Source organism: Lepidochelys kempii, chromosome 1 (assembly GCF_965140265.1).
Source record: "Lepidochelys kempii isolate rLepKem1 chromosome 1, rLepKem1.hap2, whole genome shotgun sequence".
Classification (NCBI taxonomy): domain Eukaryota; kingdom Metazoa; phylum Chordata; order Testudines; family Cheloniidae; genus Lepidochelys; species Lepidochelys kempii.
Genome location: NC_133256.1, coordinates 17,932,290 through 17,959,292, shown reverse-complemented (window position 1 = coordinate 17,959,292; position 27,003 = coordinate 17,932,290).

The window sequence follows — 27,003 nt, the reverse complement described above, 5'->3', positions numbered from 1 at the left end:
CCATTGTGCTGTGCAATCACATGGGAAGACACAGTCCCTGTCCTGAACAGCTTACAGTCTAAGACAAGACTGAAGTAATGAATGAGATGAACAACGGAAAGGGGTGAAGGAGGAGGATGATAACACGGTGACATAGTTTAGCTACACGTACAACTTCTTGGTTCCAGGACATTAAAAAGGGCGAGAAAATGTGTACTGTAAATGTTTTTATGGGTTGATGTGAGGCAAACCCAGAGCTGGACCAGGGCTGCTCACGCTGCATCAATGACTCGTCCCTCTCCTTTTTCCCCATGTCTGGCTTCAACCACCACTTCAACCATCAGGCCTGAATACCTAGAACCCAGAGCCTGAGAATTGACAGTATTTCAGTGCTTAGTGCTATACAAGATGAAAATGAAGATGGCTCCTATCTAATCTCTCTTTCATATCGCTAATGAATCTGGAATCTTGGGACTCTGTGTTTCAGTGGATTGGGCACCAGATTAAGAGGCGAGAGACCTGCTTTTTAAACCCAGATCATCCAATAGTTCATGATGTAACCACTAGTAAGTTACTTTAGCTTTTTGCACTTCCATTTCTCCATCTGTAACATGGGGATAATGATACTTACCCACCATTTATAAAGTGCTGTAAGGACCCTGGATGAAAGAAAACAGTATATACATGTGGTGGATTTCAGAGTAACAGCCGTGTTAGTCTGTATTCGCAAAAAGAAAAGGAGTACTTGTGGCACCTTAGAGACTAACCAATTTATTTGAGCATGAGCTTTCGGGTGGATTGTTAGGATTATTATTGTTGTTATTTATTATTTGTATTATCATAGCACATAGGAGTCCCCATCAAGGACCAGCACTCATTATGTTATGCACTGTACAAACAAAAGATGGAACAAAAAGACAGTCCCTCCCCCAAAGAACTTACAATCTAAGTAATTGTTGCCATCTTGTCTAATCACTTGTCTTAAGATACATGTAAACTAGCTACCCAAATGGGGCCTGAGGGCAGACCTCTGTGCTTGTGTGCATCCCATGGACTTCAGTAGGGCTCTGTGTGGATGCAGATGTCAATCGGAAGAGCTCTAACTACAGGATCAGGTCACATAACTTTCTACTTTACTTTAGTAGGTACAATTTCATATTCCAATAGGACTTAATCCAAAACCCACTGAAGTCAATGGGAGTCATTCCATCAATCACAGTGGACTTTGGATCAGGACTATAGAGGTTTAAAACACTCCTTGATACTACTTATTACTGTGGATGGCAGTGCTGCTTTTCATTAAATGGGGGTTGAACAAAGGATGAAGTTGACCCTAGGTGTGCAGTCAATGCATTTTTGCAAATGTAGCTTTTCTAGAAAAACAAAATGGGTAAGGAAAGTTGAAATGCATCACTAGCATCCGAAAGCCAAGATCTGTAATATAAAAGATGCCTACAAAGGAAGTATTGACATTTAGCCTCACAGTTTCATTAAGTTTTAACTCTATACATAGAAAACAATAATTATATGGTGTTTTAAGCCTTCACAAAAGGTCAGCTCACTAGTACTGCAGTATATAGCAGCAGAGGTTGATAAGATAATTCTCTGAGCAGAAACACGTTTTAATGGCTGATCGGGGCAAATTATAAGAGCTTCACGATGCACACTTGATAATGAGATTCAATTATTTCCTACGAGAATTTTAAGCCCCCTGAGCAACCCATCTTTTGCTTTCTGTAAGCAAAACTAATTTTCCCAAGTATAAAAATGACACTCATCTTTTTATTGTGCTGGCTTAGACAAAGGTCAGATCTAATAAAGATCACTGTGCTTGACAAATAACACTTAATGTTTCTTTTCCTCCAGCTTATACTATATTGCAAAGTCAGGTTACTACAGTAATAGAATAATGGTACTTGATTAACATTTCGAGTGCAAGATCACAGCAACACCCTCCATATCAGTCTCCATTCAAATATTCTTTTACATAAGGCTGGTATATATTGTATCTTGATACACTGAATCACTGAATATCCATCAAAAAAATCTATTGGCCGTTCAAGAAAGTGGAGAATACAGTAGGAAGAACCAGCACCCACTGATGCCCATCCCCTCCTAATAGATGTGCTTCAGAGAAAGACAAAAACTCCTTAGGGACTTTGAGCATATGCATTAGGAGGAAGGATGGTCCAGTGGTTAGGGCATTACCTTACAACTTGGGAGATCCATGACCTGCTCATTCACAGAGATCCATGTGACCTTGACCAAGTCACTTGATCTCTCTTTGCCTCAGGTGTTCATCTGTAAAATGGGGATAATGACACTGCCCTACCTCACGGAATGTTGTGAGGATGAACATTCTGAAGACCGTGAAGTGTTCTGATGCTACAGTGATGGGGGCTGTATAAGTACCATAGGTAAAAATTCCAAACCCAAATTTACTGCACAAGGTCAACATGTGGACTTGTTTCTCTGTAATCTGCTTCTCCTACATTTAGGATTACTTTCTTATGATCACATAATACCTTTAATAATAAAAATAGACACAAAGATCATTGCAACATAAGCGTTATCTTTAATCATTGGAGAAGATTTGAGAACCTATAATAAATAGGACCATTGGAGAAGATTGGAGAACCTATAATAAATAGTTAAATTCCAGCTTTCAGAATGAGATATTTTAAGTAGGCATTCACTGGATCTTCTTCAACCCTTTTCTAGTTTTAACTTTGACTATTCCAAGAAATACAATCTTTGCAATACTGATATTTGGATGATATTGTAGGGTGATGAAATCATTGGGAGCTGCAGAGGCACAGACTCTCTGAAAATCAGGTCCTAGTTTTCTCAAGCTGAGCACCTGGGATTATAGGTCATGTCTGAAAATCTGGTCTAAGTGAATTGCCCGAGAGGCACCCAGTAAATTGTGGGAGAGACAGAAACAGAATCCAGGAGTGTTGACTTCCAATCTTCATCTTTAATGAGTAGACTCTGACTCTTAACGCTATGTTCATTCCCAGTGTTTCCTTTTCTGCAGTAGCCACATGGCATTCTCTGTTCTTGATACTAATCATCCTATGGCCCAAAATTGATTGCCATGAGTCACTTCTGGTTTCTTCTCAGCTAGTTTAAATTGTTTGCATTTAATTATTGCTGGTCTTTAACGTATTCTTTTTTTTCCAAGATCTCCACTGATTTTATTTAGGATTTTCCCTATCGTCTCATGAGCTTTTGTTTTGTTTCTAAAGTGAGCTTCTTTGCAAATTTCTCTTCCCTTCCCCCCTCACCCCATTCTGCCAACTCTTAATTTTTCCTGTCTTTTGTTATGAAAATATGTTCAGTAAATAAAGTTCAACTAATATACATTTTAAATATACAGTTCATTTGTGGGAAGCCTGGGCTACTTACATAAAATACCAGGTGGGGGAATGTTTTAGAGGTCTCTCAAAATGGGAAAAATAGGTTTTCTTCAGGCTTTTTCTTTTCAGCCTTGATCTGAATTTGCTAAGATGACAGTACAGAAATCCTGCTTCCAGGCCACTTAACAAAAGCATCTTCAAGTGAAAAGAAATACTTCCCAGAGCCGACAGAGAGCTGAAGTGTGAAAAGCTGCTCCACGTGCTAAAAGATGCATGCCCCATGGACATCTTTAAAATTAGTTAGTTTAAACACCTGAAGCATGAAACAACATCTGCACGGGCTGTGATCAAACTCAAATGCAAAAATTAAAACTAGAAGATGCTGATATTACGTTGGATGAAGCGGAATGCACAATGAACAGAACACAGATTAATCTTTCCTTTCATCTGTTTCATTCTGCTTCCGTTACTCTGTTGAATATTCTTTCCTCGCTGCTTTTTATAACTCAGACTGTTACTATTACACTCTGAATGGAAAGAACTCGAGTATGTTGTAACTTCTCTTACCTAACATGGTACCAGCGTAAATTACTACTCCGGGCTCCACTCAGGATCCTGTCAATGGGGGTTTTCACTCTCTGGAGCAGGACCAGAGAGGGAGACAACCTGTTTACCTGATTCCCTGTGCAGCCTGTAATGAAGCAATCTAGGACATGAAAGCATGCAAGCACTGAGTTAATCAAGGGCACGTAGAGCAATTTCTTCAGACTATTTTAATACAGTGAGTTGTTAGATGTAAAACGTTACAGGTGGCAGAAGTAGAGAGCACATTTCCAACAAGCAATACAGTCTTAATTTAAATGAACAAGGGTCAAGCAAACCTTAATGGGAGCCGCAAGATTCCTCAAGTAATCAACTACTTTAAATGTTAGGGCAGCTGAGTGCCACTTGAAATCCTTCCCATCCAAAGCAGCAATGAATACATGTCTATAGTAACTTCATATCTTTTTAGCCCCACCATGCAATGTGCTGAGTGCATTCAGCTCCCATGGAGTTCTATGGGAATTGAGGGTTCTCAGCACTTAGAGATCTCAGGCTCTTAACACAATATAAACAATATTAAGGGCTGATGGAAATGCAGTAAGAACATTTCATTGCAAAAGCCTGAGTTGGAGAACAGATACTGGCCACAGCTTCTTTACTAATGATTAGCTATAATTTCTGTACATTTACTATACATTCAGTTATCTTATTTTTCACCATTGAAACTAATAACGTACAAAATGCTTGCCAACAAAAGGTTACATCTTCATCCCAGAAGTATGCCAATCATTATGAGCTGTATTGCAGTACAGCCTCATGTCCCAAACTGAGATCAGTGACCCATTGTACTGGGCACAGTACAAACACATAGAACTTACAATCTCAGGTCCTGATTCAGAAAAGCATCCTGTTTAGAAAGGTGTGACTGCCCATGCTTCACTGCTTCCCTGAATCATGTCATAGAGAGACAAGGCAGCTAAAGGAAGTATTATACCTATTTTATGGATGGGAACTGATTCACAAGAAGATTACGGCCCTGATTCAGAAGTGCTTTCCTGAACAGGGATGGACTTAGTCACATACTTGGCTAAATCAGGGCCTAAGTGACTTATCCATGGTGACCCATGATGTCTATGGCAGAATCAGGAGTTAAAAGCCATATCTCTAGAGTCCCATTCCTGTGCCTTTAACCAAATGCCATCTGTGTTCTCTAGTGTAATAACAGTCACTCATTAGTGATCATGTTAGAAACTTAGTTTCACTAACTGAATACATTTGTTAGTCTCTAAGGTGCCACAAGGACTCCTCGTTGTTTTTGAAGATATTAAAACAGCAGATACTCAAATTGAGCAATATTCAATAATGCAAAAAATCTTCCATTATTACACATATGCATCTTCCTTAACAGCACTTCCAAGATCAGGACTTAACTACAGTTAAAATAGTTGAGTGTGAACGGCTATTTAACTTCAGACAACTCTGTAATTAACTATGTCTTTTCCAAGGGCTATAGAGGCCCAGAGAGTGTGATTGCCTTGATGAGGAAGCAAGATCACTAAGAATGTTCAGTTCAACTGAGGGGAAAGTTTAAAACAAGGTTGCATTAAACAAACCAAAAAACCTGATGTGGGAGAAAACAAGAGCAAGAAAGGAAAAAAAAATGCAAAAAGAGTGGGGGAAAGGGAAGCAACAAAAATGTAAGCCAAAATGCTTTGTCTTTTTAGTTCTGCTCAGTTTTTAAAACATTTTAACCCATATCTCTAACTAGCTGTCACTGACAGATCATTTACAGGAATCGATCATTTTTACAGTGATTTGAAGGTCCTTGCGCTCTCTTCTAATAATAACAAGAGTAATGAAAAATTTCAATAAGAAAAATATCAATTACAGCTGAATTTTCCATTGGGGAAAATCAAAATGAAATGTTTCATTTCTAGTTGGGTTGACCATCTCTGTGTCGGCCTGAGACACTGCAGTGCCACCGGAGAACTCTAGTTCTGCATCCCCATTCTGCCTGATAGGTTCTGCTCCCTGGCCACTCTACATGTTCCATGATTTACTATGGTCGTTCCCTGTGGCTGAGCCACGGAGACGCCTTTGTCAATGTCAATGAAACTCCATTTTCTGATGGAAATTGTTTCTTTCAGTATTTTTTTCAACCAGCCCTAATCATTATTAGACTAAAATTATTGAAATTTTCCATCTTTGTGAATGTTTTTACAAATACTGGTACCTGGCATTTGTTTGAATGTTTGTAAATAAATGATATGTTCTCATGAATCATAGTCAATCAGACTTTTATTTACAATAATATGTATATTTTTTAACTCAGCCAGCTTTAGTTATTATGTTTTATTTTGTATTTCCTAAAGTCCTTCCTGTGGCAATAACAAGAACACTGAGGAGTGTGAATAGGCTTGTTTATGAATTTTAAATCAATTAACTGATAGCTGCTGGCCTACTCTTAATTTTTTTCCCCATTCACCTCAACTTCCCTCTCCCTTCCCACCTTGAACATAGTACCTTGTACTAACACCTAATTAATTAATCCATCATGCAAAAGAAAATGAAAGTGATCTTTTGAATTAGAGACAAAAGAACTGACAAATATTATGGTTTTGTTTTCATCTTTGCAAATATTTTCGGGGTCTCTTAAGAGTTTGTATTATCACACAACTGTCAGATACAATTGCCCTACTTCTATTAATTGTTCTCCTGTGAATTTTCAGTACCTGAGCTCAATTTTGCCTAAACCATCAGATGCCTTGTTTGTTTAATTAAAAAAAAGCATCACAGGAAGCAAAACATTATGGCATCTGAATTTATCATCTGAAGCTGACCAGACAACAGCTTATTTAAAACTGCACTCTGTCATTCTTAAAACCTCTGTGGAACCCTTGAGAATAGTTATCAGAAACATGTCTGATGTTTCTTCCCCAACTACTGTACACCATAGCACCTTCCATCCAAGGGTCTCAAAGATTTGATAGATCATTTAATTACATTATCAGCATACCTCTGTGAGAATTATAACACTTGTTGTACAGACTGGGCAACTGAGGCAAAAAGACTGAATCACCCAGGGTGAATCAGTTGTAGAGCCAGGAATAGAACTTACAAGGCCCTGATCCTGCAAACATTTGGGGCCTGTTTCAGTGAAACACTTAAGCGCACGCTTGACTTTACTGACTCCAATCAGATTGAAGCACATGCTTAAGAGCTTTCCTAAACAGGGGTTTGGTCAGGGACTTAGCTTTGTGTATCTGAGTAGTAACATTGAAATGAAAGCTGATTTCCCAGGCCCTTTGCGGAGGACAGAGCAGCCACTACTTGGCTGCTTATCCTCTTTCCTGCGGGTGGGTTGGGAGGAACAAGAAGTGGGAGAAGCTTCAGCTCCATCCCCAGCATGCCAGCAAGAGCACTGGAGCTGGCCCAGAAGGAGAAGTAGTCTGCACCATCTAAAAGACTGGCACAGATTACTTCCTCTCTGGAGCAAGGGAGAAATAAATTATGAATTTTAGTTACAGTCTGATTTCTGACTCACTCCTTGGGCAGAATGGCTATTCGCTGCCCCTTCCTTGGGCTGAGTTTTAAGGTTACAATGCATAAATCACCTTAAGTGTCTTCCTTAAATGTTATAACTGATTCCATGTGAAATCAATGCTAAAACTGATTTATAATTCCAAACTCAAACATTTAGACCGCTTTAAGATTACTATTGATCCGAACTATAAGAAAAGGAGGATTGGTCAGTCAATCAGTATACTACTGGATATAGTCTACTAATGACATCATGCTAACATAGTCTATGCTGTTAACGTTAAAGTTTTAAGAAGCACTGTGCATCTATTCTGAGTCACTGTCATATGCTCAGTAACCACATCTAGATCTAGGTTCAACAAACATGCTGGCAGATAAACTTTTTGTGAGAATTGACATACATGTCTTTAATTGTACTTTTCAGAGGTGTACATCAAGAAGTTTTGAAGGTACATTCAGAAGTGTAGATGTTTATCCAAATGCTGTATCACCAAGCACCCTTCTACACTTCCAATAGGTCTAGGTTCCTTTCCTCTGAGCTAGCCTGTCCAGATGCCCATGAAAAATAGAAATTGGGTTCAGAAGGTTTGGCAACTTCACTACTGGATCAGTAAATGTTATTTTTGCATCTAGGTGGTTGGTGCCCTATGATTGCCCAGGATGGATATAGATCAAATGGTTTTTTGGCCATTAGTACAAAATATAGTTTCATTTTTAAAGATTGATCTGATCAGATAACATGTCTCATTAAAATGGAGAGATGATACCAATAATCAAAGAAAGAGCTATGTAAGTAATATCCTCATATGTATAAATCACACTATTGAGAGCTATCATGTTTGGGATTATTGCTGTATCATTACCTCATTCTTTTCACTGAGAGACTGATCCAAAGACGATTGAACTCAATGGTCATTCAGTTGACTTCAAATGGACTTTGACTCAAGCTCTAAGCCTGTACCTCAATCTCCATGTCCGTCATTTTGGCAGAGTTACTTATCTATAACAGATGTAACTGGGGTTCTTCATTGTGTTCTTGAAATACTATATCATGCACAGGCTTAGTGGGTGTAGTAATACGATACTTTCAACTGTAATCAATTCAGAAATCACTAGCGACTGAACATGTAGGGTATTCCCTCCCTGCACCACTTTACACCACACTCCACTTTTACCGCTTTAAGAATCCAATTTCCAAACATATTTTCAAATGCAGGTGGCTCACTAGTTCAAATGAGTGGATGCGTTTAGTGCTGCAACTAAGCATGTGTCGTAGCTCAATATTCCAAAGCTAGAGACCTTTGCAAAATATGCTGTATTACATTGCTATAAAATGAAGGAATCCGTCTAAGCCTGCATGACTAACACAGAGTGAAAGAACACATGCTACTCTTTCTGGCTATTTAACAACTTACAGCACAGCTTGTTAGCACACTGAATATAGAAGCTATAGACATGAATCAGAACAGTGTCTGTGAAGGGGCACCAAACGGACAGTGTTTGCAGAAACTCTAATAGTACCTTTATGTAAAACTGAGTTACTCTGACATTCCCAAGGAAAAATACAGATCAAAATATCACGATAGATAAATTCCTCAGACACATTATATGTCACCCACACCCATACAAAAGCCCTATGTTAAAAGAACATTATTAAGGTTGCAAAATCAAGCCCTCGAAAAATAGGAAACGACAGTATAAAATTTGCCTGTTCAACCTTAATGCAGCCTCCTTCTGCTTATACATTGTAATAAAGTCTTTAATCACATGACTGCATACTACTTTACCGACAGGACCCCTGCCTCATTCAGTGCACAAGCTGGACAGTGTTCAGTTAATGGGCAACTATTCAATAGTTTGTTTCCCCTCATTGTTCAAGGGGTAGCCCCATATCTTCTCTCCGCAAGGTATTCAATCCCTGCTCCAAAAACAGAATTATAAATTTCCTCCTGGGCTTTGTTATGGCACTCATCACTCTAGTAACTGAGTGCTTCACAATCAATTAATTAATTTATTTGCACAATACCCCTGTGAAATGAACTATTATTATCCCTGTTTTACAGATGGGGAAGTAAGGCGCAGAGAGATTAAGGGCAAAATTATTGGGTATCAAATTTGAGATGCCTATGATCTGATTTTTCAGAGTATGTTGCATTATATAGCACCTTATATATTCAAATCACAGCTCCTGTTGACATCTGTTGCTGTTGTGAGCACTCAGCACTTCTGCAGACCAGATCCCAGGGTCTTAAACTGGGAACCTGGAAAATGAGGAACATGCAGTTAGTGACCACATGCTGATTTAAATTGCAAAAGCCAGAGGATACTGTTATTTTACTGATTTTTGTCCTGTTTGATTCAGATTTTGAATGCTAATTCTTTGTAAATATACAGCTTTCTCCTTTCTAAAGAGAGCCAAGACCTTTTTAGGTAGTGGTGGTAAATATGCCCTTCCATCCTGTAGATCTTGCAGTCTAAATAGACAAGCTAGACAAAGATGTGGAAAGGAAGATGGACATATTAGCAAGTTGTCCAAGGTAATATTAGGCCTCTGGTTTGTTAGTATCATGTTATTTTATACAATTATTATTATTATTATTATTATAAAAAACTCTGCTTCTCCCTGTCCTCTTTCCATGTGTCCTGCTGCCCCAGACTGCCCACTCCCTTCTGACTTCACCCCTGTTAAACAGTTTTCCTTCCATCCTTCACAACTAGCATCAGAGGTTAGGAGCTGAGCATGTGACAGGAGTGGGAAAACAGCCTTTCAACAAATGCTTCGAAGTGAAGGGTCCTCAGCTCTGGATCTCACTCTCACAACTTCTCTACCTTGATCCACCACCGTTTGAATTGCTGGCCCTCCAGTCACATAGTCAAAGTCAACTCTTTCCCAGGGCTTTTTCTGAGCCATTGGCCCGAATGTGTTGCAGTGCATGGTGAGAGAGTCCCAGTCTGCAGTGAAATTGCAAGAGGGATGGGCATGTGGTTGAGACACTAGACTGACACTTAGGTTCAGTTCCTTGCTATTCTAGTCTATGCCAGTTTTTATACCTTGCTTATCACTGTAGTATCTGATCGCCTTCCAGGAGTGCATTAAACAATGTGATGACACGTCTTTCACATGTCATTCCTTCTCTCATCCTCTCCCCTGAGGAAGAAGCATGTGGAATAGAGTGTCTTGTTTTGGTAAGGTGGTTTGCTTTTGTTTATATACCTATTACTATATGTTTACATAAGAAAAGGCAGGTCAAAGAAATGTGCCTTGCACTTGGAGCAGAAAGTGGTACGGTTTGTGATAGTCCTTAGTTCCTGGGAAAGTTCATTCAACAATCTCAGAGAAGGTTCTGTCTTCCACACAGACGAGCTTTACTCTGATTGTTGAAATTCCATTGTGCCAGAGGAGCGAAGTTGTTGACCACGGTCTTGGTCTCAGAGCTTTAAACAGTCTTTTAGGTATCCTGGGCCTAGGCCATAAAGCCCTTTGAAAATAAGGACTAGACCTTGAACTTGATTCAAAATTCGATGGGAAGCCAGTGTAGACAGCGGAGGACAAGTGTGAATGCTCGTGGTAGCCTGTGCTGCTGAGAGGACTCACTGCAGCATTTTGTACTTGCTGGAATTTCCTAAGTGCTGAAGGTTTCATGTCCAGATACATCACATGGCTGTAATCCAGCTGAGGGGTGACAAAGGCATGAATAACTGAGGCCAGGTCTGCGTCTGCCAGGAGGAGACAGAGTCTCCTAGCCTACTAGAGATGGCAAAAAGTGTTAGGTGTAGCCATTGTGAGGTGACAGTTCCACATCAGTGAAGGATCCAAGTGTAGTCCTAAACTATGGACTGAATTGACCAATTGTGGGGGCCTTCAATGAAAAAGACTTCACCGTAGCTGCAAACTCTTCCACATATTTTCCTCTGTTCACCACCTGTGTTTTGTTCAGGTTCCGCTTCAGCCAGCTGTTCTTCCTCCATGAGCTGATCACATCCAAGCACTGGGCCATCTTGGTGATAGGGTGTGGTCACGTCATGAAGGGTGAGTTGAGCTGTCTGTCATCTGCATACCGTTGGCACTTGAGTCCACTTTGTCTGGCCACTTTACTTAGTGGCTGCACGTAGATGTTGAAAAGGACCAGAAAGAGAGAACCGATCCTTGCAGAATGCCACCAAGTGAGGAGTCTAGAGTGGAGGTGCAGTTTTCCTCTGCACAGGCTCCTCGTGTGACTTTGAGGAAATCATTTAATCTCTCTGTGCCTCAGTTCCCCATCTGTAAAATTGGGATAATAATACTTTCTTTCTTTCACTCTATCTGCCTAGTCTGTTTAGACTGCAAATTCTTTAGGGCAGGAACTGTCCCCCTCTATAAGTATAATCGCAATTGAGGCCCCTAGAAGCTACTGAAATAATAATAATAATTAATTAATAATTACTAAATAGGGGAGAATTTTAGATTTTAAACATTGGCCTTATATGTTTTATTGTTTAATGTGCATGAGCCTAGAGCTCTGGCTAGGTATATTTCAAAATAAATAAATAATAACATGTTTCTATTGAAATCGCTACAAAGTTGAGAAAAACTTCTAAAATTTACTCCATATTATAATATTTACTGCCCACCTGTCACTCACACAAAGCATATAATTTTGGCAAATTATGCAAAAAGCTAATTACATTTTAATTTGCTAATCCTTGCTTAAACTAGTGTCATATGCAAATTGCCTGCTGAGACCTAAATTATTTTTTCAGCAAAGGATAAGTAAATGCCTGTTAGTATTTTCAAATATTATTAACAGAACCTGTTGATTGACAGCTCAGGAAAAGTGAGTCCTGTATATTTATGTTGAATTTATAAACATACATACACATACCTGGAGCAAGAGCAGTTTGGAAAAATTCAGAAGGTTCAGTTTTGGGAAAAATCCTGAAGTTTGGCTACTTCTCTGAAATGTTTGCCTGAACTGAGTCTAGAACAACCATGCTGGAAATGTTAAGAATAGAGACTTTCTTGTGGGATTTCCTGCTTTTCTCTTTCTCTCCTGAACGGAAATAACATGTGAACAATCCGCAAGTCTAACTACAGGTTTCAGAGGAACAGCCGTGTTAGTCTGTATTCGCAAAAAGAAAAGGAGTACTTGTGGCACCTTAGAGACTAACCAATTTATTTGAGCATGAGCTTTCGTGAGCTACAGCTCACTTCATCAGATGTTTACCGTGGAAACTGCAGCAGACTTTATATACACACAGAAATCATGAAACAATACCTCCTCCCACCCCACTGTCCTGCTGGTAATAGCTTATCTAAAGTGATCAACAGGTGGGCCATTTCCAGCACAAATCCAGGTTTTCTCACCCTCCACCCCCCCACACAAATTCACTCTCCTGCTGGTGCTAGCCCATCCAAAGTGACAACTCTTTACATAATCAAGTCGGGCTATTTCCTGCATAGATCAAGGTTTTCTCACATCCCCCCCACCCCCATACACACACAAACTCACTCTCCTGCTGGTAATAGCTCATCTAAACTGACCATTCTCCAGGTTTAAATCCAAGTTAAACCAGAACATCTGGGGGGGGGGGTAGGAAAAAACAAGAGGAAACAGGCTACCTTGCATAATGACTTAGCCACTCCCAGTCTCTATTTAAGCCTAAATTAATAGTATCCAATTTGCAAATGAATTCCAATTCAGCAGTTTCTCGCTGGAGTCTGGATTTGAAGTTTTTTTGTTTTAAGATAGCGACCTTCATGTCTGTGATTGCGTGACCAGAGAGATTGAAGTGTTCTCCGACTGGTTTATGAATGTTATAATTCTTGACATCTGATTTGTGTCCATTTATTCTTTTACGTAGAGACTGTCCAGTTTGACCAATGTACATGGCAGAGGGGCATTGCTGGCACATGATGGCATAGATCACATTGGTGGATGTGCAGGTGAACGAGCCTCTGATAGTGTGGCTGATGTTATTAGGCCCTGTGATGGTGTCCCCTGAATAGATATGTGGGCACAATTGGCAACGGGCTTTGTTGCAAGGATAAGTTCCTGGGTTAGTGGTTCTGTTGTGTGGTATGTGGTTGTTGGTGAGTATTTGCTTCAGGTTGCGGGGCTGTCTGTAGGCAAGGACTGGCCTGTCTCCCAAGACTTGTGAGAGTGTTGGGTCATCCTTTAGGATAGGTTGTAGATCCTTAATAATGCGTTGGAGGGGTTTTAGTTGGGGGCTGAAGGTGACGGCTAGTGGCGTTCTGTTATTTTCTTTGTTAGGCCTGTCCTGTAGCAGGTAACTTCTGGGAACTCTTCTGGCTCTATCAATCTGTTTCTTTACTTCTGCAGGTGGGTATTGTAGTTGTAAGAAAGCTTGACAGAGATCTTGTAGGTGTTTGTCTCTGTCTGAGGGGTTGGAGCAAATGCGGTTGTATCGCAGAGCTTGGCTGTAGACGATGGATCGTGTGGTGTGGTCAGGGTGAAAGCTGGAGGCATGCAGGTAGGAATAGCGGTCAGTAGGTTTACGGTATAGGGTGGTGTTTATGTGGCCATTGTTTATTAGCACTGTAGTGTCCAGGAAGTGGATCTCTTGTGTGGACTGGACCAGGCTGAGGTTGGTGGTGGGATGGAAATTGTTGAAATCATGGTGGAATTCCTCAAGGGCTTCTTTTCCATGGGTCCAGATGATGAAGATGTCATCAATATAGCGCAAGTAGAGTAGGGGCTTTAGGGGACGAGAGCTGAGGAAGCGTTGTTCTAAATCAGCCATAAAAATGTTGGCATACTGTGGGGCCATGCGGGTACCCATAGCAGTGCCGCTGATCTGAAGGTATACATTGTCCCCAAATGTGAAATAGTTATGGGTAAGGACAAAGTCACAAAGTTCAGCCACCAGGTTAGCCGTGACATTATCGGGGATAGTGTTCTTGACGGCTTGTAGTCCATCTTTGTGTGGAATGTTGGTGTAGAGGGCTTCTACATCCATAGTAGCCAGGATGGTGTTATCAGGAAGATCACCGATGGATTGAAGTTTCCTCAGGAAGTCAGTGGTGTCTCGAAGGTAGCTGGGAGTGCTGGTAGCGTAGGGCCTGAGGAGGGAGTCTACATAGCCAGACAATCCTGCTGTCAGGGTGCCAATGCCTGAGATGATGGGGCGCCCAGGATTTCCAGGTTTATGGATCTTGGGTAGTAGATAGAATATCCCAGGTCGGGGTTCCAGGGGTGTGTCTGTGCGGATTTGATCTTGTGCTTTTTCAGGAAGTTTCTTGAGCAAATGCTGTAGTTGCTTTTGGTAACTCTCAGTGGGATCATAGGGTAATGGCTTGTAGAAACTCGTGTAGAAACAAGTCTAACTATGCATTCATCCCACAGTGCATGCCTGTCCCAGTATGTCTCTTTCAAGACTGGTCTTGTAAGGGAATTGCTCCTAGGTCATGGGAATGAGAATCACGTGGGGGTGGCCTTTGTGTCATCACCACAACATAGAAGGGGCATCACCTGTTCAGAAACAGACAGTTTTTCCAACATTCCTAGGCAGAGGGATAAATAGGCAGAGAGCATGAGTCTGCTGCATGAATGATCTCAGCTGGATGATCTATAAAGGACATGTGAGGCCTTGGAGTGAAAAACACTAGTGTTGTGGTATCTTGAGTGGGAAGAAAGCAAACTGAAACCGCATATGACCTTGATGTTGGATCAGGCTAGTTCCCACTCTGATTCTGTAGCAAACCATTAAAAATAATAAAATAAAATAAGGTGAATGTAATGACAGAGTTGATTAAGGCATCTGTGGCGAGTAGAGCTGCTTGAGAACTTTTCTGACAAAAATATGTTTTGCTGAAAAATGCCAATTTGTCAAAACCAAAACTTTCTGGGCAAGGTATGAGCTTTTGTGGGAAGACTTCTCAGCTGCAGGATAGACGACAGTGAGACCCCTTCCTCCCCCTATAGGATAATCAATAGCCCAGAGTTTGGGGTAGATGCAGGCTCAAGTTTTTTGTCTGTCTGATTATTCTAGGAATTTGAATTTGGGTTTCTGTGATGGGGTGTACAAAACCCACACTGGGCAACAGGCGGTTAAGGAATTACTTTGGGCCCAGCCAGCTCCACCCTGCCACATCTGCAGTAAATGCTCCCTCTGGTGGAGTAATTAAAAGACAGGGAAACAGTTCATTTGGAGACAGATCTACAACCCACAGCTCCTGCAGAGCAGAGCAGAGGGAAAGCTGAAATCTCTAAGATAACGTCCCAAAGGGCCTTCCCTTAGGGAAGGGAGGACCCACTGCAGAAACATTCAGAGAGGGAAGCATTTCCCTCTCCCCTTGCATATGGACACTGGTAACCCCTTTTTATATTTCTTGGTTTGGACTACCCCAGCAAGGGAAAGGCTTGGACTGAGCTGCAAGGGAGAGGCGGGGGGGGGGGGGGCAGGAGGAGACGTGCGGGAGATAAGAAGTGGCCCAGGGATAGCAGCCTTAAGCAGCTTTAAATTTCCAGACTCCTGGTAGCCATAAAGGGCCCTGGGTCAGAGCCCAGTGAAGGGGGAGGGTCCAGGCTCCCCTACCAACAACACCCCTGCTGTTCATGGGTTATAGCCCTGAGCACTAGGTCATGCTTCTTCATTTACCACCAATTGATGACCTTTACATTCTCCCACATCTATTCTGTGAACCTCAAGTTTTCCATGAAAAATTTTGAAAGTTCTTAATTTCACCCTGAAGTCAAATAAAACCAAATGGCAAAACGTCAAAAGTTTTCTTGAAATGTAATTCTTGTTTTCCAGACAGTCTTGCCTGGAACCACTGCATCTAAAATCACAAGCCTCTATTGCTACTACAAATAATTAAAATCTTTCCCAAGATAATTTAATTCTAGAAATGGGAGAAGGTTTAAGTCTTTCTCTTTTTCCTCTGGAGTCACTGACTCCATGAGCCTAAATAGGCGACCTCAGGAGTGTTTGTTTGGCTCAGATAAGGTCATCATAGCCCAGATGCTTATCTGTACTATCATGACCTCAGTAGACTGTAAAGTTAGCACTTGATCCTGCAAACATTTCAGGGCAGATTTTCAAAGGCATTGAGGCACCTCAAGGTGCAAATAGGTGTCTAGTGGATTTTCACACATGCCACTCTTTTTTCACTCTTGAAAATCCCAACTCCCATTGAAATCAATGGACATTACGCACCTAGTCATTTGTGAAAATCCCCTTATCTGCCCTGTCTGCGTCTTCAGCTGCCTAAATACCTTTAGTATTTAGATGTAACTCTCCAGTGTATAATAATCTTCATGTAAGTAAGGAGTACTCTGGATAGTTGGGTTTGGTGGGATCACACCTTTATTCTAGAAATCTGGAGAACTACTCGCATATAATATATATATTCACATGTGTAAGTGTTTGAAGCATTGGGTTCTGGTGAAAACAGACGTTCACCAAAGAATACCTGTACTTGGACAATTAATCTGACCTTTCCAGGTTCAGATGTTTGATCTGTTTCTCTGTCCACCATAACCATAATATCTGAGAGCCTATTATATTAGTATATTTTATTCGGTACTGATTCTCCCACATCTAATCACTGTGATGAACTTGTAAATCCAGTCTTTGTTTTTAAGCAATACACTGAAACAAGCCCAAGGAGAGAGGAAGTTGAATCTGAAAATATGAAATTAAAAGTGATCCCCTACTCTGTGCCCAATTTTACTGTGCCAAATTTTGCAATGTATCATAAAACAAAGGGGAAAATAGTCTGGATAATTCCATAGCACAATGGTGCCTGCATTATAAACGTCCTAGACTAGATAGCTAGATTTCTGCCAGTGCAGTAATTGTATGTAGAATGATGCAAAATGCTGAGGTTTTGAACAATACTCTCTGAAACTCTAAAACTTCTTATCATTCTTTGGCAAGTCTGCATTGATTTATGGATTCCGGTTGTGGCCAAACAAAAACTTGGCTAAGTTACACTGTGAGTGTTTGGGTCATTTCAAATTCAGATATTGAAGGATGTGAATTTGAAATCATCGGGAGCAAAACTAGAACAGAAACCACAAATGCCCCCTTAAAAAAAAAACCTTTTATGTGTTTTTAATTATGCTGATAATATACGTAAGTGGGTGCTTACAGTTAGGGACCTAAATTCTTATTTAGGCATCTAAATAATTGGCCTGAGGCCTGTTCTATGCAGGAGGTAAGACTAGATTATTATTATTATGGCCCCTTCTGGTCTTAAGATCTATTTTCCAAACTGCTGAGCTCCAGCAGCTCCCACTGAGCTCTCTGGTCGATACTAAATGCTTGGGATTCTGAAAAAGATCACTGTAATGATTTCAAAAAGTTAAACAATGGGAGCTATGCTTTATCAGTAATAGTAAAAATATAAGCATATGTTATCTCTAATCTTATTAGCAACAGCATGTTTTGCAGTAACCAGTATCTCAGATGTTTTTCTAAGGAGAGCTAGTCACTGTGGTAAACCATGCATGAAGATTGTTCAATTCTGATGACGTAATTTTCTTGTCTTTTCTCAGATTTATAGATTGACCACAGATTAGATGGTGGGGTTCATTCTCAAAAATAAAATACAAAACAATGGAAGGAAATTTAATTCTTTAGAAATGAGGTCATTTTTTTCATACTAATGGTTAACTACTTTTATTTCTGAGAAAATGTGGGTTTTTTCCCCTCCTCTTGGATTTTTTTCCCCACTTAAAGACATTGCTCAACATGAACAATAATCATTACCATTGTAGTATCTGGACATTGATTTAAAGTCTGAGATAGACTGATCTGACATCACTGTAGTATAATGAACTGGCTGATGTCAGTAAGAACCCCTGTCTAATACTAGATTGAATGTCACACTGGCAATATCTTCGTCGACTGGCTGACCAACAGGAGGCTTAATATTATCGACACTTAATGGGGCTCCTTTGGCTCAGACCTGTGTTTTAAAGCTGAAGGTTGATGTCAGTGGGATGGGACTTAAGCAAATGTTTAACTTTAAGCATGTGGTTAATTGCTGTTCTGAATAGGGGTGGATTTCAATACGGGGCAAAGTTAAACACGTTTTAATGCTTTGCTGGATCAAGGCTTTAGCAATGGTATTTTCACTAACAATTCTATGTGAGTGCCTGGCTGTGCTGGGAGGTGTTTCAGAGTGCTTTGAGCAAAGGACGGGGAATATCTGTGCTCCCACTGCTGTTACTATGCATTGACTTGCTGTGTTACCCCTGAAAAATCACTTAGGATGATAGAATCATAGAATATCAGGGTTGGAAGAGACTTCAGGAGGTCATCTAGTCCAACCCCCTGCTCAAAGCAGGACCAACCCCAACTAAATCATCCCAGCCAGGCCTTTGTCAAGCCGGGCCTTAAAAATCTCTAAGGATGGAGATTCCAGCACCTCCCTAGGTAACCGAGTCCAGTGCTTCAACATCCTCCGAGTGAAATAGTGTTTCCTAATATCCAACCTAAACCTCCCTCACTGCAACTTGAGACCATTGCTGCTTGTTCTGTTATCTGCCACCACTGAGAACAGCCGAGCTCCATCCTCTTTGGAACCCCCCTTCAGGTAGTTGAAGGCTGCTATCAAATCCCCCCTCACTCTTCTCTTCTGCAGAAAAATAAGCCCATTTCCCTCAGCCTCTCCTTGTAAGTCATGTGCCCCAGCCCCCTAATCATTTTCTTGTCCTCCACTGGACTCCCTCCAATTTGTCCACAACCCTTCTGTAGTGGGAGCCCAAAGCTGGATGCAGTACTCCAGATGTGGCCTCACCAGTGCCAAACAGAGGGGAATAATCACTTCCCTCGATCTGCTGACAATGCTCCTACTAATGCAGCCCAATATGCCATTAATTGATCGGTTTAGCGGGTCTAGTTAAGACCAGCTAAATCGACAGCAAGCACTCTCCGATCAACCCCATTACTCCACCAGGAATGAGAAGAGTAAGTCAAGTTAATGGGAGAGTGTCTCCCGTCGACCCAGCATGGTCAGACACCGCAGTAAGTAGACCTAAGTTACATCAAATCCAGATACGTTATTCGGAAACCCCATGTAGTGCAGCTTTCTAACACTAGAGAGCACTGTTTTAACCCACTACAAAGACACTCGTTTTTCTGTCAGCTTTATTGTCATTCACGTAGCTGGAGTTGTGTAACTTAGGTCGACTTACCGCGGTAGTGTAGACGTAGCCTGAGAAGCAAGAGAATTATTTCATAACTTGGCATCAGGGGCCAGCTTCTCAGCTGGTTGTAAACCAATTGGACATCTTTGATTCCAGCAGAGCTGTGTTCATTTATGCCGGCTGACAGTCTGACTCTGATTTCCTCTTTTTGCGACACCACTAAGAGCAGAAGTAGTGTAAATGTTAAGCTTGACAGCTGCAACATTCTAGCAAAGGGCTTTGCAGGACCTTGATGCTCCCTTTATACTTCAGCAGCAGGTACATTAAAAAAAAAAAAGTTTTGTGCTGACAGTGATGTGTCTTGGCTTTATTTAAATCCTCCGAATCCAACACAGTGGCTGAATTTATGAGTACAGTCATCTGCTAGTTAACCCTTGGGGCTTAATGCCATCTTATAGGTGAAAAGACCATGAGTCATTTTGACCAGACATACGTTTGTGCAGCCTGTTTCTTGGTCTTAATCATTAAAGACAATGTTTGTCAAGCAGAGCAGTAGAGTTGACCCTGACCACCTGGTTCATTATTTTTTGGAGATCATTTCCAGACTGATTTTGAGACTGTGAATTTGAGACAATGGACAGTACTGTGATCCTCTATAGAGAGAGCCTCTGCTTTTAACCAACAGACCTCCCGTTTGGTAGATTGTGAGTAGCCCTGTTTGCTGTTTCTCATTGGGCATTTTATTTCACTGTCCAAATAACTGCAAAAATAAACGCTCTAACTGCTTGATATGAATTATGAATGTGCTGGCAGTGTTGAATTTAAAATGCATGTCAACATTTTAGCATCTGAACATCCTATGTAAATGCAAGCTTTTAGCAGAATTGCAATTTAACAAATTACAGTTTGTGACTCTAATTTATGAGAACTATGTAAATACCTAGGATTTTTATAGCTGCTGCTGCTTAAATTACTCACAAATTACTAATTATGCCCTTTTCAGCTGCAGGATATGCAAATTCAATTTCACAGAGTAGGAAGCATTCAAGAATAGTCTGATTTCAGAAACCCCACGCAGTGCAGCTTTCTAACACTAGAGAGCACTGTTTTAACCCATTACAAAGACACTCATTTTTCTGTCAGCTTTATTTGATTTGGAATCCAAAATATGAAGTATATACATGAAGGACAAAGCACGATCTCCCTGAGAACGTAATTGATTTTCTAATATATTGGTTGTATGGACAGCTGAATCTATGATCATAGAGTCCAAGGCCAGAAGGGACCCTGGTGAACATCTAGTTTGACCTCTTGAAAAACAAAAGCCAAGAAATTTCCCCAAAATAATTCCTACAGCAGATCTTTCAGAAAAAACATGCAATCTTGATATAAAAATTTTCAGTGATCCACAATCCTTAGTATAAAGAAAAGGAGTACTTGTGGCACCTTAGAGACTAACAAATTTATCTGAGCATAAGCTTTCGTGAGCTACAGCTCACTTCATCAAATGTATTCTTTTTGCGAATACAGACTAACACGGCTGCTACTCTGAAACCAATCGTTAGTATATTGTTCTAATGGTTAATTACTCATACTGCTAAACATTTCTGTTTTTTTTCCAGTCTGAATTTGACTAAGTCAGAAGTTCTCCAACTGTGGGTTGCGGCCCCATTTTAATGGGGTTGCCAAGGCTGGTGTTAGACTTCCTGGGGCCTAGGGCCAAGTCCAAAGCCCAAGCCCCAGCACCCGGAACTGAAGCCGGAGCCCGAGCCCCACAGCCCAGGATTGAAGCCTTCGGGCTTGAGCCCTGGGAAGGGTGGCTAAGGTTACATGCCTCCTGCCCAGGGAAGAAGCCCTTGGGCTTCAGCTTTGGACCCCTACTCTCCCACCCCCGAGTCCGAGACAGCAGGGCTGGAGTGGACTCAGTCTTTGGTCCCCCCTTCTGTGGTCATCTAGTAATTTTTGTTGTCAGAAAGGGGGTCACTGTGCAATGAAGTTTGAGAACCTCTGGTTTAACATCAACGTCCAGCCATTGGATCATGTAATACGTTTTGCTTCTAGATTAAAGAGCCTATTGTGAAATATTTGCTCCCCATGTAGGTACTTATAAATTGTAATCGAGTCATCCCTTAACCTTCTCTTTAAGCTAAATAAACTGAGCTCCTTGAATCTCACTATAAAGCATGTTTTCCAAACCTTTCATCATTCTTATAGCTCTTCTCTGAACCCTCTCCAATTTATCAACAGCTTTCTTGAATTATAGACCTCAAAACTGGACACAGTGTTCCAGTAGTGGTGTCACCTGTATCAAATACAGAGGTAAACTAACCTCTGTACTCCTACTCAAGATTGGCCTATTTATGCATCCAAGGATCATCTTAGTCCTTTTGCCCACAGCCTCATATTCGGCTGATTATCCACCACAACCCCCCAATCTTTTTCAGTCACTGCTCCAGAGTGCAACCTATGTCGACCTAATTATGTCAGTATACACACTACAGACTTGTCCTGCCAGTGCATGAGAGGCATAAGGCTTATGTCAGTGTAGTTAGCACAAGGAACTGTCTATAGACACTGTTACTTATGTCAGATGCTGGCTGTCTTGTCAATGGGTGAGGATGCGCTCCTCCAACAGAAGAAGGGTAGTGTGAACACCAGCCACCATAGTAATTACTGTTCGTTACTAACATAGGTCAACTTAAATCAGTAGTTTAGTCATGCCCTCAGGCCCCTAAATCCCTTTGGGGGCCACATCCTCTCCTCACTCCATGCAGATTCCTGCACTTGCTTTTTATACCCAATAACAACAGACTGATACCTCTCCAGAATGAGCCATTTGGCCTTTCATTCCCTTTCTGAGCTCAGTTAGCTTGGATAAATGCTTACTGAGCAAGGTACCAAATGATGTAACCTTTTGTTCTTTGTTCGTGCTTTTCAACTGGATGTCACATCTGCTTCATAGGACTTGTTTCTGCTACCAAGTACCACAGATGCTTTGAGACAAAGGGTTAGTCATGCGTATTAGTCTGTCATTCAAGCTGATACATCCATTTCTTATTTATAAACAGGTAACATAATCATTAGCAAAAGGCTATGATGGATTTTATTAGGAGGAGGAAGTCTTGGCCACATACATTTCACAAGGTAGTTAATGACAACGTGGAGGTAGTGGGCCTGATTCTGATCCCACATGTGAATCAGGAGTGGGCTCCACTAACACTAGTGAAGCTGGTGTAAAAGAGAGTGAAATCAGAATCAATAGTGAATCAGGCTCATAGAAATCATGAAGTGCATAACGACAGGACAACTCACATGCTTAAAGTTAAGCACATGCGTAAATGCCTGATTCAGGGACTCTGCAAAGTAGGTATCTGCATCTCGTAATATGTATACCCACACCACCCTGTTCTAAATCATTATACAAGGAGAAAAGCAGAGGATATTCAGGCTCTATCTACTTACATATGGCCCCGCTTCTAGGGTCAATGTATCCGAATACCAGTGTACTTCAGAAAAGAAAACAAGAACAGAGCCTATGATCTATATAGAACCCTATGTCCCAAGGTCCAAAAGCACTTCGTACATACCACTGTTAAAATAGAAGTAACTCTGAGGTGAGGATAGCTACCAGCTGCATATAATTTTCCCCTCCTAGTGTAGCATGCTGTAAGTCAATCACAGAATCATAGAAAATTAGGATTGGAAGTGATCTCAGGAGGTCATCTAGTCCAACCCCCTGCTCAAAGCAGGACCAACATCAACTAAATCATCCCAGCCGGGGATTTGTCAAGCCGGGCCTTAAAAATCTCTAAGGATGGAGATTCCACCACCTCCCTAGGTAACCCAGTCCAGTGCTTCAACTCCCTCCTAGTGAAAAAGTTTTTCCTACTATCCAACCTAGACCTCTCCCACTGCAATTTGAGACCATTGCCCCTTGTTCTGTCATCTGCTGCCACTGAGAACAGCCGAGCTCCATCTTTGGAACCCCCCTTAGGTAGTTGAAGGCTGCTATCAAATCCCCCTCACTCTTCTCTTCTGCAGACTAAATAAGCCCAGTTCCCTCAGCCTCTCCTTGTAAGTCATGTGCCCCAGCCCCCTAATCATTTTCATTGCCTTCCGCTGGACTCTCTCCAATTTGTCCACAACCTTTCTGTAGTGGGGGGCCCAAAACTGGATGCAATACTCCAGATGTGGTCTCAGCAGTGCTGAATAGAGGGGAATAATCACTTCCCTCAGTCTGCTGGCAATGCTCCTACTAATGCAGCCCAATATGCCGTTAGCCTTCTTGGAAATAGGGGCACACTGAAGTTAAAAAACTTCCCTTGAAATATGAGCTGGCAGCGGGTTTTTTGGTTTTTTGTCTTTTTAAGACCTACTGTGTTTTAGATAGTAATTGCTGGGATTGTAAGCAAGTAGTAAAATGCTACACAGTTCATTGTTCATTTTATACTTCATAAAATATTTAAATCCTTTCCGTGCTGTGTACCCATGCGTCAGCAGGCTGTTACTTTAATACATTTAATTGTCTCTAGTGCTTATGTCCTCCCACAGTTTGGTGGGAAAGAGAATGATCACTGTTCATTCTCTGTGTTAAGAAAATCAAATAGTATATGAAACTACTCTTTCACATCCCCCAGTGACTGTCTCCAATACAGAACCCCGAGAGCAAAATACATTGATTACTGAATCAGTAGACTAATATCACTTGCAGATTGAGTCAAGTGAGAGGAAAAAGAAAAAAAAAACAAGACTCCAGAGTACTAGGATGTCGTCTCTGGGTTTCAAGTCTGCATAGTCATGACTAATTGCAGTACACCTGCTCCACAGGAGGAAGTAAATAGGAAAATGGAACTTATTGTCTGGCTATGCAGAAAGAAGGACAGGAGACATTTGACATGGGTTTAATCAGGCTGCAACTTTATTATTAGATATCTGGGATGACCCGGCAGATAACAGTGCACAGTGCAGGTAACCCCATGTTTATTCCATAATTATGTGGGGAGCTTCTACCAGCACCCCCTCTTTTTCTATCCAGGTCCCTCCAGCAAATCCATTTCCGAGACCTTACAATACCTGGGCTGAAGGGCCTCCACGAGCTCCCCCCCCCCCCGTTTTCCTGCCAGTCTCTTCAAGAAATCCATTGCTGGGATCTTACCATCCACTTCCCCCACCTCGTAGGAGGGTTAAGGTGGGCTATAAGAATGGTGGGGGTTGCTCCCTGCTGTACCAACCATAGGAGGCCCCAACTGCCCCTCCCCGGTTCTTTTAAAGTCCTTTTCCAAGCCATTTATCCGGTCTCTGTATACCTTTCTTATGGAGTACCTGCACTGGCCATCTGCCCTAAACTTAAATAATGAGTTGTGACATATGGCCTACTGCCCGTCATGCCTTGCACGAACAGAGCCCTTCCTGAAACCCGCTATGGGGAAGGTGAAAAAAAAGCCCAACTGCACCCAAGCCAATATGGTGGTAAGGGAAAAATTCCTTCCCAGATCCGCCTAAAAAAGGGACGGCTAGCATAATACCCATAGCAGGTGTTGACCAAACCTGGTATTTTACCGTCCAAAAGGGTGGGAGGGTGGGTCCTGCTTCAGCCTTGGTCCATGTAAAAAGGAAGGCTCCAGGCACCCCATTGCCCCTTTTAAAACTCATTCCCAGGGGATGAGTCAGCGACCACTCTGCCTCATTTGCAGCAGTTTTCATCTCCCCCAATTCCCCAGCCATAAGGCACTGTTTCCTTCACTTTTTTCCCCCTAAAACCAAACCTAAATTACCTTTGCTGTGGATTAAGCTGTTTACTTCTTGTCCTACCTTCAGTGGACATGGAAAGCAATTGATCACACTTCTCTTTATAACAGCCCTTAACATATTTGAAGACAATTATCAACTTCCCATTCAGAATTCTTTGTCAAGACAAAACATTGTTGGGATTCCTTTCAAGACCTTTCCACTTAGTTTACCCAGAAGTCCTCATCCAGTTCTGAAAGAACACTTCATCCACTTCTTTGGGATCCAAAAGACGCAGTTTGACTCCAGCTCATCACTCATATTATGTTATTAGGCCTGAAATAACTTTTTGCCTATGCTGGACAGGCCCAAATGCAGGGGGTACAGCATGGTACCACAATTAATTTCACGTCACACACCACTCAGTTTATATACATCTTCCCTGGCTAGTAGCATCTATACTTTTTGCATGTAAGGACCAATCATTGCAGATTTCATAAAGACCAATCACTTTGCAGATTCTGTAAGGCAAACTTATCAGTTGGGAGTGTCCCTGCCTATTTTGTTTACTATAAATATATCCACAGTACAATCCCCACCACACACCTTTCAAGATGCATGGGGTCTACACATGCCTATCAGAACACGTGGTATACCTCCTCCAGTCCACTAAATGTCCCAATAGCAACTATGTGGGTGAAACCAGACAGTCACTATGCTCTTGGATGAACTCACCCAGGAAAATGATAAATGATATATTGGCAGATTTTACTCTTAGAAATGCAAATACTGACCAGCTAAGTGCTATTGGATTCATGCAAGTAGTAGTACCTGGCCAAGTCAGGGATAATGTACTCTGCTTATAGCCACAGTGAAAACCTCCTTTTGAATCCAAATATGTTACACTTCAGTGTTAAAGTGAAGCAGTTTTGAATCCTGAGATTTGCAATTCAAAGCTGGGCAACATGATAAATTAGCTATACAATCCGTCTCATTTTCACCTATTGCCCCTCCTTCACCAGTCCATCAACCAACTGCATGGAACAACTTTGGGCCTAGGGGAATCTAGAGTGTTTTTTTAAAATTTCATGATCTGGATTGTTAATGGATAATGTTGGTTACTTGGGCACAAGTTAAACATAAATTAGCCTATGTAGACTTAGCCCTGCAGAATACCACCCCAAATGAGAAACTGCTTAGGTGCTGGATAATGAGCTAGGTCCTGCTTCCATTCAAGTCAATGGAATAGCTCCCATTGATACTCATAATGTTGGACCAAGCCCTAGGTGTGATAAGTCACTGGTCTGCTAACTGTGATGGGATATACATTAAATGTAGGTGATGTCAGTGTCAGACTCAGTCTTGGGAAGGGGAATGGCCAAAATACAACTTGATGATTTGAAATTTTTCAAAAATGTTAAATGTTGACCATTTCTCTCCTTCCCATGACACAACTGTGAAAATTTGGGCAAAACAATGTCACCATTTAACCAGCTCTAGTTACAATCACATGGGAGAGGGATGGCAACATATTTACATCAAATTTTGAGCTCTCATGCATTTGAGGTGAAACTCACCTCTGCACAGAGCACCATCACAAAACATAAGCATCACTCATATCCCGTGAGTCCAGCTTTGAATGAAATTGTTTTCACCCTGAAAACATGGATCATTATGATACTCATCTCCCTTGTAAAGCCCTTTGAGATCTACCGATGAAAAGCACTACATAAGGACCAGGTATTATTATTAATTATATA